Here is an 11,652-nt window from a genome sequence, read left to right as displayed (position 1 = left end):
AAACTGGAAGGCTTCCATAGGAAGAAAACCAAGGAGCACCCGTTTAGGAGAGCCTCCATAGTGCTGAAGTGTTTCCATGAGCTTTAAAGCAGGCATCAGAAAGCAATTCTGCCTGCACAGCTGATTTTGAGGGAGAGCCGGGGGGGAAATGCTGGGACTGGGGTATCACAGGCAAGGAGACATCACCTCCGGGTCTCTGCTGGAGACAGGAGCATGGGCTGGATGGAGCCAGCTCTGGGCTGACTTGCTCAGCCTCAGGGCAGAGCCAGGAGCAATGCAAACCTGCCCCTCCAACCTCTCCCAAATTCAGGGTGTCCACTGGGGTCCCAGTTACAGCAAAGGGAGCTGCCTGGCGAGTCCTCATTTCAAAAGCTGCGATGAAAACATCTACATGTGTCTTACCTCTGTTTTCTGCACTTTGATGTTCTCCAAGCTTGCTGGACTCCTGCTCGGTCCAGGGACCACGGTGATTTTCCCCACCTCGTGTCCAGATTCTGCTTATTAACCAGCATGGTTGGGGCTTGAAGAAAGCTCTCCCTTTAAGCCTCCTGAAGCAGCAGCTCTGCCTGGGTCATTAAGGTACGTCCCTGTGGCCTGAGAAGATGCTGCAAGCCAGCTGCAGGCTTTGCAATGCCAACACCCACACACGCACAGAGGAAAGGTCACCACGGCATCTTACCTTGCTCCAGTTTTTCATTCCACCTGAAGCACCACAGATCCAAGGCTGCAGCACGCTCAACGCAAGGTCCTGATGGCTCAGACAAGGAGAAACACTCAGAGCAGAGATGACAGACTGAAGGGCTGGGACTCGTCATGCCTGCAGCACAAAGTTTGCGGTGGTTATGGGTACAATGAGTCTATAGAGCAAGATGCTTAAAAGGAGCATAAATGAAGTATTGGCCAAGAGCTGTGGGAGTCCCAGGTGGAGAAAGGCACAATTTTCTCTTCACAGTGAAGGTCTCTCCAAAGAATTACTGCCATTCCCACTAATCTCTTTACTAGTAATGGTGTGGCACTTCAAATGATGGGACAAGAGCTCGTGGTATTTTAAGGATCATGCAGAGCAATTTCTTGTTCTCCTGCGGGATTTGTTCTTTGCCTCCTGTTTCCAAGCAGCAGCAATCACAGCAGTCTATGTCAGGGTTATTCTGGCAGGTTTTACAACTGCCACAAGAAATCAGAAACGGATGCAGATGTTGGACACCATTTCCCGAGGGCACTAATGACTTAGCTGTCATCCCCTCTACCTCCACTGCCGTCAATGGTCTTGGCAGAGGATAAGAAGCTACCATGCTAGGAGCACCTGTGAGGAGGTGGGAGGCTTTTTATGGTTGGGTTTTGTTCTTCCAGCTTCTTTACACGCCTCTACCTGGGGCTGCAAGGGTTTGGTCCTGTTTTAAGCTGTATTTCTCACAGCAGCCCTCCGACTCTCACCTACCTGTGAGGATCAGCGGAATGCTGTGGGGCAGGGGAAGGGGTGGTCTTGCTTCTTCCTGGGGTTCAGGTGGCTCCCCTGGAACTCATGAAAAGCAGGTGCAGCAATCCCACTTGGTTATACCTAGAAAAGACAAGCTGCATTTTAATCACAGCTTTTGCAATGCAGGCTTAAGACTGCCAAGTTCACAGCAACACAAGTTGTCCTCCTAGTTGAGTTCAAGCATGGTTCCTGCTCTTTCAAAGCAGGAAATACTCACATTTTCTCTTGCTTTTGCATAAATATTATTTTGGATGCATATAGGAGAACTACATTTGGTAGGAGATGAAATTAACATCAAGCAGCCCCTAAACCCTTATCTGAGTTCAGAAATACCACCTCATGTGGAGGCTCAGCTGTCCAGTGTAAGATATTTACAGCAGCTTCTTTGCTGGGAATAAAGTTCATCTCTTCACTACCATGTACCAGCAAGACTTTTTCTTTTTTTTTTTTTTTTTAAAAAAAAAAAACCTTAGCCTATATCAGAGTTTTTTCTCTCTTCCCTCATTTTGTTGGCTGGATTTCAGGGAACTTGCCAGTGTGAGGTTATCAGCAAAGCTTTTCTAAGCTTATTGATAGGAAGCCGAGGGACAGGTCAACGTGAGGTGTGCTGTTTTGGCTGGGATAGAGTTAATTTTCTTCATAGTAGCTAGTATGGGGCTATGTTTTGGATTTGTGCTGAAAACAGTGTTGATAACACACTGATGTTTTAGTTGTTGCTAAGTAATGCTTATACTAAAGTCAGCTCCCCATGCTCTGCCAGGTGCACAAGAAGCTGGGAGGGGGCACAGCCGGGACAGCTGATCCACACTGCCCAAAGGGCTATTCCAGACCATATGGCATCATCATGCTCAGCATATAAAGCTGGGGAAAAAGAAGGAAGGGGGGGAGTTTGGAGTGATGGCGTTTGTCTTCCCAAGTCACCGTTACGGGTGATGGAGCCCTGCTTTCCTGGAGATGGCTGAACACCTGCCTGCCCATGGGAAGGAGTGAAGGAATTCCTTGCTTTGCTTTGATTGTGTGTGCGGCTTTTGCTTTACCTATTCAACTGTCGTAATCTCAACCCACGAGTTTTCTCATTCCTACTTGTTTTTTCTAATTCTCTCCCCCATGCCATGGGGGGGGAGGGGGGAGGGGCATGGGGAGGGAGGGTGAGTGAGTGGCTGTGTGATGCTTCGTTGCCACCTGGAATTAAACCACAACATGAGGTTATCAGTTCAGCCTTTCCACATTGACTGGTCTAACAGGGCAAGGCAGAGGACTCCACAAAGTCAGTTTCTGAACCTTGGGACCTCTAGGTAGATCTTCGGTCATTGGCTCAGTCACTACTGCTGTCTTCATGCCAAAACACAGACTTGGGTGCATTATGGGCTCAGCTGCATTAGTTTCCCAGAAGGACAGGTCATTTCCGAAACAGCTGGATTTCTCAGGAGCTGCAGGCAATCTCTGCACACAAAGACACAGGGCGACGCTGTGAAGGGCTATAGGCATTTTACCTCTTGTTACGGTGAAGATGGCAGCAGGCACGTATGGGCAGGATTCCTGCAGAACTCATCTCCCAGCCAGGCACCAATATAAGCCTCAGTATTTCAAACAACATCTACCAACCTCTGATGGGAAGCTCACAGGCAGATGTTCAATGTGCAGTATGTGCACCACGTGCTTTTGAAAATCTGACCTTTCTGGGTTTAATGGGTTTTTCACAAAGAAATGAAGCAGAGGACAAAGGGAGAGCAGTCAGAAAATGGTTTTGTTTCAAGCAAAGATACAGAAAAATATGAACTTTCCAAAGCTGCTGGCATTTGCCAAATTGCAGCGGGAAGACTGAAGTGCAGGGACTAAGCCTGACTCCTTCCTCCAGCATTACAATTTTATACAAATCACTCCTGTTTTCTCACCATTCTCTTTCTGTAGCTGTAATTTTTTTGTTGCTGAGATTTTCCTGTGACTTTAACTGCTAACACTTCACCAGCTAACACACAGCTTCCAAAACTCTCTGCGATGCTGGGCTTTGAGACCACTGTGAAATCTATGTCAGAGGAGTGATAAGCGTTATCACTAGGGGCTTTGCATTTTTAATCAAGGAGAAGAGCTCATCCTGAAGGGGAAGCTCTGGCCAAGCCATGAGTGCAGCCTGTCTGCCTTTGGGACCTGGGTTTTGGAGCTTAATTTTATCATCATTAATTTCTGCAGAACATGCTGTACCTGCTGCTCTGGAATGATGGAGCTGGTACCTCAAACTCACACCCAACAAAAGCACCAGAACTCACCCATTTTGCAAAGACTACAAGAGCAAACCATGCCCACCTGGTGCTCCTGGACTGCTCAATGGACTCAGCCAGCGTTTGCAAAATAAAGGTAAAGACGTGCGTGCCACCATCCTTTCCTAAAGGAAAAGGCTGCTGAGGAACTACTCAATAATTAATGAGTCTCTTAACTCCACTTAACTTGTACCGTTAATATTTACAGCCAAGAGAAGACAGGTCATGGAACGGAGCCATGCAGAGACTAGACAACCCGGGCCAGGGATGCTTTCCTGGTGCCACGCTGGGATGCACAAACCGGGATGCACAAACCAAGAGAGGAGTGCTCAGCAAACACAGCCCGCGGTCAGCCCACCACCAAAATGCAGACTCAGGTGTAAAGGTCCTGGAGGGAGCAAGACCCATGGATCCAAGAGGCCGTGCCCCAAAACACATCTCCCAAATCAGGGGGCCTGTTGTGCCCCATCCACTGGCAAGGGGGCCTCCGAATCAGAGGGTTTGGAAAAGCTTAACAGTGTGGTCAGGAAGGCGGAAGAAAGCAGGCACAGCTATTGCAGCTGTTTTCTCACTACCCAGCTCGCACATTGTCACTGGAAACAAAGACCTTTCTGCCAAGCCTGGTTTTAGTGTTAAAGGTTTAACATTAGCAGAATAAACCAATGGCCATTAGACTACCGGAGAGCGCTAAGGTCAGCTGAATTAATCCAGTCCAAGGGTTTTAAAATTTCATAGCAATGCTTTTGTGGATCCTTTCCCTCGGCCGTAGCACACCGGGGACACAACTCCTCATGCAGACCAGGGCGGCGTGATCCAGCCACACGCTCCCCGGTATCTTGCAGGCAGCAGGAGTCAGAGGCAGGGGGTGTCAGGGAAAACACCCACCCTCCAACCCAGGCATGATTGCAGACAATACTGCAGGAGCAACTGTAACCCTTTGGAGACGGGCGATATCAGGATGTAAAGTGTGTGAAACATCCGATAACCTGGAGCCATAGTAACACAGAGGTTTATGATGACAGCGTAGCTCCTGCATTGTGGTAAGGGCTGCGATGAATATCCTGCAGCTACTTCTATTTGCAATGCACACCAGATTTACAGCCTCACCTCCAGACATCCCTCCAAGACGACCAGCTCTGTGCCCTATGGGAGGACAGGCACTGCCTCTCCTTCCTCTCCTCAGCCATCAGCTCCTTCCCTGGCACCAAGACCCCATTAACACAGCCACAGCCCAAGTTATTATCCCACCTTCCCTCCAGCTCAGCTTTTTATTAGACCAGATACCCCCACAGCCCACAAATACAGAGCACAACCAGCCACGTGCCACACCAGCTGCACCGTTTGCTCTTGCAGGAGACCAGCACACGGTCACCCCCAGCCCCTGCTCCCCTCTTCTATCTCAGACATGCACCTCTCTCCCTGAGGCGCCGGCTCACTGCTCTGCCTTGCAAACCTCTTGTGCTGGTGTCTGTGCCCAGAGGTGTCCATCTGAATCCTCCTTGTGCATGGTCTTTAAGCAGAGGTGACTTTGGGAGCCCTTCCCTGAACCCCTCCTTCTGCACTATACACACACATATATGCACACACACATATATATTTAGATCATTAACTACTGATGAGATTAAGCATTTTCAATTTAGCAAATTTCAAGAGCCTGAGGGCTCTCGGTTCCCTTCGTTTTCCCTCTCCCTTCCCACCCTCACAGCCCAAAGACCATTTAAAGGAGGTCCGTGCATTGCTGGCCCGGCCGGGGGACCTGGCACGTGTGGGGTGCCAGCCGTTGCTCCCTCTGGTATATGCAAAGCAACTGCAAAGATCATCATTCAACCCAGCTTACTGAACCTTCATACCACCCACCCTCCAAGTTGTTCCCTGAGGCTCACTTGAATTTTTGCTAGAAGGTTTTTAATTTAGTTTTGTGGATTTATTTATTTTTTTCTTGCAAACATGAAACATGTCCTGATAAATGACATCCCTGCTTTTATGGCTCTTCCCCTTGTCTCTCTCATATATTTTCCCCACTTATGCAACTCCTTCTTTCCCCTCCCCCCTGTCCCTAGGCTTTTTATCTTATGCATCATTCATCCCAGCTTACTGCCTTCTTTTAACACAGGCTTCTGGGAGATGCATATCTCCTTGAATTCCTTTTTCTCCTTCTGCCTTGCCCTGATTTGCACTTTCCCATCACTACAGCTGCCTGCAGTCTTGCTGAGAACGCTACATCCATGGAAGAGCAGAGGGAAGGGGAGCAGCCTCAACGCACCTTTCACCAAACCTTGGAAAATTTCCATGTGGTTTTGATGACCAGAGCCTGGCCCTGGGATATCCAGAGGGATAAGCTGCTGCTCAACAGTGTCCACCAGCATTAACGCATGGGCAGTGGAAGGGGATAGGGTAACATAATGGTGCTAAGCATAGTAAAACGCAAGGCTAAATTAGCAGGATGGCTGCCAGGCACATTTCACCAGGCTTTGGGTATGCTCCGACGCTAAGGGAGGATGCTGTCGTGGCTTCACAGCAGCACTGGTGAGGACACTGTGTTCCCCCGCCAGTGTGCTGCAGGGTGATGCTCGCATCTAAACTCCATAGTTGGTCTTTCCCTGAACAGCATCTTTGGGAACAGCCACTACAGATGCCATCCCTGAACCTGCCAGCTGGATTTTTAACTGTGGTTCAAACGCCTGCAGGCCACCACAGTGTCCTTGGCATGCCCACCACAGCAGTGTCCATTGCAGCAGGTGATAATATTTCCACCCTGGATATTTCTATTGCATTTCTCCTTTGTTTGCCAGTTCTCAGGAGGGGACCAGCCAACCCGTGGGCACAGCTCTGGGATAGCTAGGTCTCTCCTCTCCTCTCACCCTTTCCCTGTGCTCCCATTCAAATCCACAGTGCAGATTTGCCAGAAAACGCGAGTCCTCCTTTGGTGGCATCTGCCACACTTGCCGCATTACAGCCAACAGCTCAACACACCAGAAAGCTCCCTCAAATTCCCCAAATGTGCTTTCTTCTGAACAAAAATGAGAGTCTTGGGTAACATGAACTGAAAGACAAAAGCAAGCATGGAAGTAAAAGCTTGGGAAGGGCTTTCCAGTCCTTTTGTGAAGCCTCTCAGCTTTCTAAAAGCTACAGAAGCCTGTAAACATCCCATCTCTTGTTTCTGACACTAGTTAAAAGGGTAAAAGCTTCAGAGACGTTACCACATATACCCAGGACTGTTACGAGAGCTCACAGCTGGGGATTTGGCCTCTTGCTGGTAAGAAAGAACAAGACAGAGCCATCTCCATCTCCTTTCATCAGGTACTGGCCCCAGTGACTGCACCAGGTGCTACTCGCTAAAGTGCTCACACCTGCCAAGCACATGGGACTAGCACATGGCCTGCATTTCTCTATCGGGCCATAAACGCACATAAAGTTTTAGAGGCAGAGCATGGCAAACTGTTGCTGAGGAGACATAACAGATTTTCAGATGCTTTTTGCCTGTACTGAATGAATTAATGCAGCAGGTCCCTCATTCCAGCAGCTCCTCTGCTTACCAGTAGCTCAGAGACCTTGTCCAAGCAAGTCCATAGCTCTCGTGCCTTGTAGAGCTGATAAATACATATATAGGCAGGTATACATAAGTGTGGCGTGTCTTTCAACCTTTCTTTAGCGTAAGATGTTTAGAGCCACTGTTCACCTGCCAAAGCAGACTCAGCAGGACCCCCCGCCCCAGCGCCATGGCCATGGGTGCTGTGGAGCAGAAGCAGGGCTGAACCAGGGAAAGCCATCAGCGAAATCGGAGCTGGACATGGGACAGCCTAATGCCAAACCACCACTGGAGACCTTCTGGGAGTAATGGACCTTCGCCAGGGTGTGGAGAGACACAGGCAAGATGCCTCTGGAGGCAAATTTGGCCATATCCAATTGCAATTCCCATGGTCTTAATGGATGAGAAATGCTTGGGCACACCCCAAAGCAACGCTGTCGGGCTCCACCCAAGGAGCAGGGACCCATCCAGCTGTTTCAAAGCACATCTCAGGAGTAAAGCAGGGGTGACCAGCCATAACAAAGGGCACCGGGATTGCTCCAAGACTCTGGCCGAGGGCTGATCCCACCTGGAGCTCACTTCTGCATGCAGGCATGGGGTACACAACCGAGCAGGACCCTGGGCAGGTGATCAGCTCATGGTTCCCTTACTCAGCATTTCCAAAGTGCAGTTCACTTCTGAGAGGATTTAAGATGAAGCTCTTTAAGTAACAAAGCAAGATTTCTCTTTTAAACGTCTATTTAATCACATAATCCTGAGGGAAGACCTCTCCTCCCCTTGTGGAAAGAAAGAGAAGCAGGTTTGCTGAGGGAGACATAATTCCTTTATCCCCATATAATTGGATGATATTTGCTGATTAAATATAGAAATCCTTGGGGAAAGTTTGATTTTTGATAACAATTTAAAGATCTTTAAGAAAAAAAGCAGATACCTCTCCAAGAAGCCAAAAAAACCCACAGGAAGAGCCAACCAAGAGGCTGGGGGGGGAAAGAAAAAAAAAACGTCTTCTTCTGGTGGCTTTGTGTTGCAAGAAGCAGAGCATGTTTTGCCGTCACTGCAGGAGGATGCAGGAAGGATTCATGACAACTCCCGTTACGGTCCAAAGTTCCAAGGAGCTAAACCACCCCCAAAGCCTGGCTGGATGTGGTGGGAACTGGAGGGGCTCAGTACCAGGGAAGCTGTCATTTTGGGTGACCCACGGCACAGCTCAGCTCTTGAATGAAAAAGATCACCAGATATTTTGGGTTGGCAAGTACCTCCAGAGGTCTCCAGCCCAACCTTCTCCTCAAACATAGTGAGCTATGGGGTCACACCAGGTTGCTCAGGGCTTTATCCAGGTGGGTCTTAAAACCCTCCAAGGATGGAGGCAGCACAGATGCATGGAGCCAGAGCTTCACCTCCACCCAAACACGGGAGGCTGCAATGCTCCCATGTCCCACGTTTGCTAACGCCGGGGCTGCTGGGGAACGGAGGAGCTGCAACTACTCTGTGTGTGCGTGCAAAGCCTGATGCACAAGGAGGCTTTGATCCCCAGGGCCTCCAAGGAACAGAGAAACACAGAAAATGAGGACCGCAAAGCCCACCCAGCACAGTCATGTGGGGAAGCGTGTTTCACTGATGGCAACGAAGTGCTTTGAAGACTTTAGATGGAAAATATGAAATATAAAAAAACCCCACATTATGTTATCAAAGCAACAGTGAAGCAAATCTGGAAAAAATCTAGAAAATATTAAATACTATTAATATAAGATATTATTGAATACCTAAACAATATTAAGTCTCATTTTCTGTCTCAAACTGTCCTGATTTTTCTATGAATCTTTCTGAGTTTACTCAGCACTACTTATATCTAATGTGATTTCAGCACATATATACAAAGGAAGCAGCTCATGTGAGTTTGAAATCTTTTTCATATGTGGAGCAGTTCACTGCTGCCAGTGTTCCTGCAGAACTGATCCTCCATCCACCAGTTACAATTTAGGATCTCAGTCCTCAAAGCTGTTAAGATAGTGAGAAAAACACTTACTCCACTGGTAGCTGCTTTTTATAGGACTCTCAGACCACAAATGGCGATACAAATAGCAATATTTGCATGCTACTGTTGGGGGTTTAATGATAATGAATATGTTGGGCCATGACACATCGCACCCAAGAAAGGAGCACGCAGATGCGTTCCAGTCACAAGCCCACGCTGCAGCATCACACCAGTGCATCACCTGCAGCAAGGACAGCCGAGTATCGGACCACTTGGTAAGTGCTCTGTGGAGGAAGCCAGCTGCAAGGAAATCCCAGATTTCCTCAAAGCCACTGAGCCCCAGAGCCACCTCCTCTGCTGTCGTGATGCCAGCAGCCCTTGTGCAGGCAATCCCTGCAAAGCCCCTTCCCTCCTCTTGCTGCAAACCCAGTGGCAGCAATGGCCAGCAAAGAGGCATTAGGGACAGCTGTGCTGGGCAGCCGGAGACCAGGATGGGGTATGAGCAGTGACCGGTACCTGGCACCTTTCCCTGGTGGCCCTCCAGGGTGGTGGTCCCCAGAGCATCACCTCCCCAGCACTCCCAAGGCTCCCAGTCCATCGGGACATCCAATTGCAGACATACAGGTCTCTTGCAGAGACAAGACTTCCAAGACTCAAGTGATTGAGGGCGATTTGGTGCCGGGTTTGGGTTAACAGTCTTGCCACAAAGCGATGGCTCAGGGTAACCCAAGACCCTCTGCTCCCCTTCCAGCAGCGGAGACGGCTGCAGCTCTGCACCAGCAACATCCCACCCACAGCCTCAACGAGCCCCATAAGGGAAACCTGCACAGCATCATTTACAGCAGACATCAAACAGGGCCTTTGAAGAGATCAGAGCTTTACAAGGATTGTTCAAAAGGGTCTGGATGTTCCCCTGTTCTCCGTTTAATCTTGGGAGGAGGAGAGAAAAAAACAGGGAGGAGGAGAAACACAAAGCCAAGAAATATCTGCTGCATGGGTGAGCATGGGCAGCTGAGGTAAGGCACCGGCCTCAGTCCATCAAGGGTCTGGTAAGCAAACACTTCCCATCCCCTTGCAACAAAACTGATACCCAAATTAATCCCCCACATCAGCTGCAATCAGGGAAACCCCTGCCCCATCGCTGCTCGCTCGCTGCTACAGTCACCTTGGTATGTGCTGACAAAGCCTCTTCTGAAGGCAGCTCAGCACATCACAGGGTCGGATCGGGTGCCCAGGAAAGCCTGCCAACACGGACGGAAAATCTACCGACCCTTCTTCACTCTGAAGATACTGACTATAAAAATTATGTGAAAACCTGGTTTAAAAAAAAAAAATACCCAAGACCACTTCAGAAAGACACAGCTGGCTGTACAGAGCTCATTTGGTTTTTTTTATGGAAGCTTCACAGGATTACAATTATGGACAATCATCAGTTTGATGCACTTGGTTATTAGAATATTAGCAGGAAATACATACCTGAGACAGGCTGGCCAGAATGAAGTTAGGAAAGAAACACTCACCTACAAATTATTGTCTGAAACTCAAGCTTTCAATATAAACATTGGCAGTTTTGCCTTATTTCTTTTCCACTGAAAGTATTGCCAGTGCTGATGTGTTGCCAGACCCAGAATCTGGGCCAGGTTTTGGAACAACAGGCAGTTTGGCATGCCTGGGCTTTCCTGTGGCTGGTCTGAGGTCAGAGCCGTGATCTCTTCAACCCACGCGTGCTGGTGGTGTCGGGTTGGGCGTGCAAGTGCAGGCAGGAAGCCCCGGCCTGAGAGCCTGGCTGCTGCTCAAGATAAGGGATGAAGGCAGCGAGAAACCCCTGCTGCCACAGGGAAGACTGAAGCATCGCTGGGGACCTTCAGCATCCTTTGGGGCAGTCGCTCACAGCCAGGAAAGAAACACCCAGAGCCCGACCTTGCAATTGCTTTTCTACAACGAAGGAGAGGAGCACAAGCTGCAGAGTGCTAGCACCCAGATGGGCAGAGGGAGGACCAGCAGGGTGAGATGAAGCCATGACAGAGGTGGGAAGGGTAAACAAGAGCTTAAATACAGTAATATAGATACATATTTTGAAATACAGTAATATAGATGGATATTTTGCCTTTCCTGGGAAGTCAGAGCATGCTTCTGGCAGCTCCTGCCCAACCCGCCCCGGAGTGCCGAGGTCATCCGGCCCCCTGCAATACATCTCCCATTGTGCCAGGCTTTAACAGAGGGAAACAAAGGATTCAGGGAAAAGGAGATGCGGGGTCAGTAACACACTGTTCCTCGCAGCCCATGGGGTTCTTGGCAGCACCACAGCCCCCAGGGAACTGGCCCATGCCAGGGCTCCCAGTGGAGAGGATCTTTCAGCCTCTGAGAGGCCAGGGCAGATCTCAAAAGGCTCCCAGGGGTCCCTTTTTTTCTT

Source organism: Ciconia boyciana, chromosome 17 (assembly GCF_034638445.1).
Source record: "Ciconia boyciana chromosome 17, ASM3463844v1, whole genome shotgun sequence".
NCBI lineage: Eukaryota > Metazoa > Chordata > Aves > Ciconiiformes > Ciconiidae > Ciconia > Ciconia boyciana.
This window is presented reverse-complemented; position numbering follows the sequence as displayed.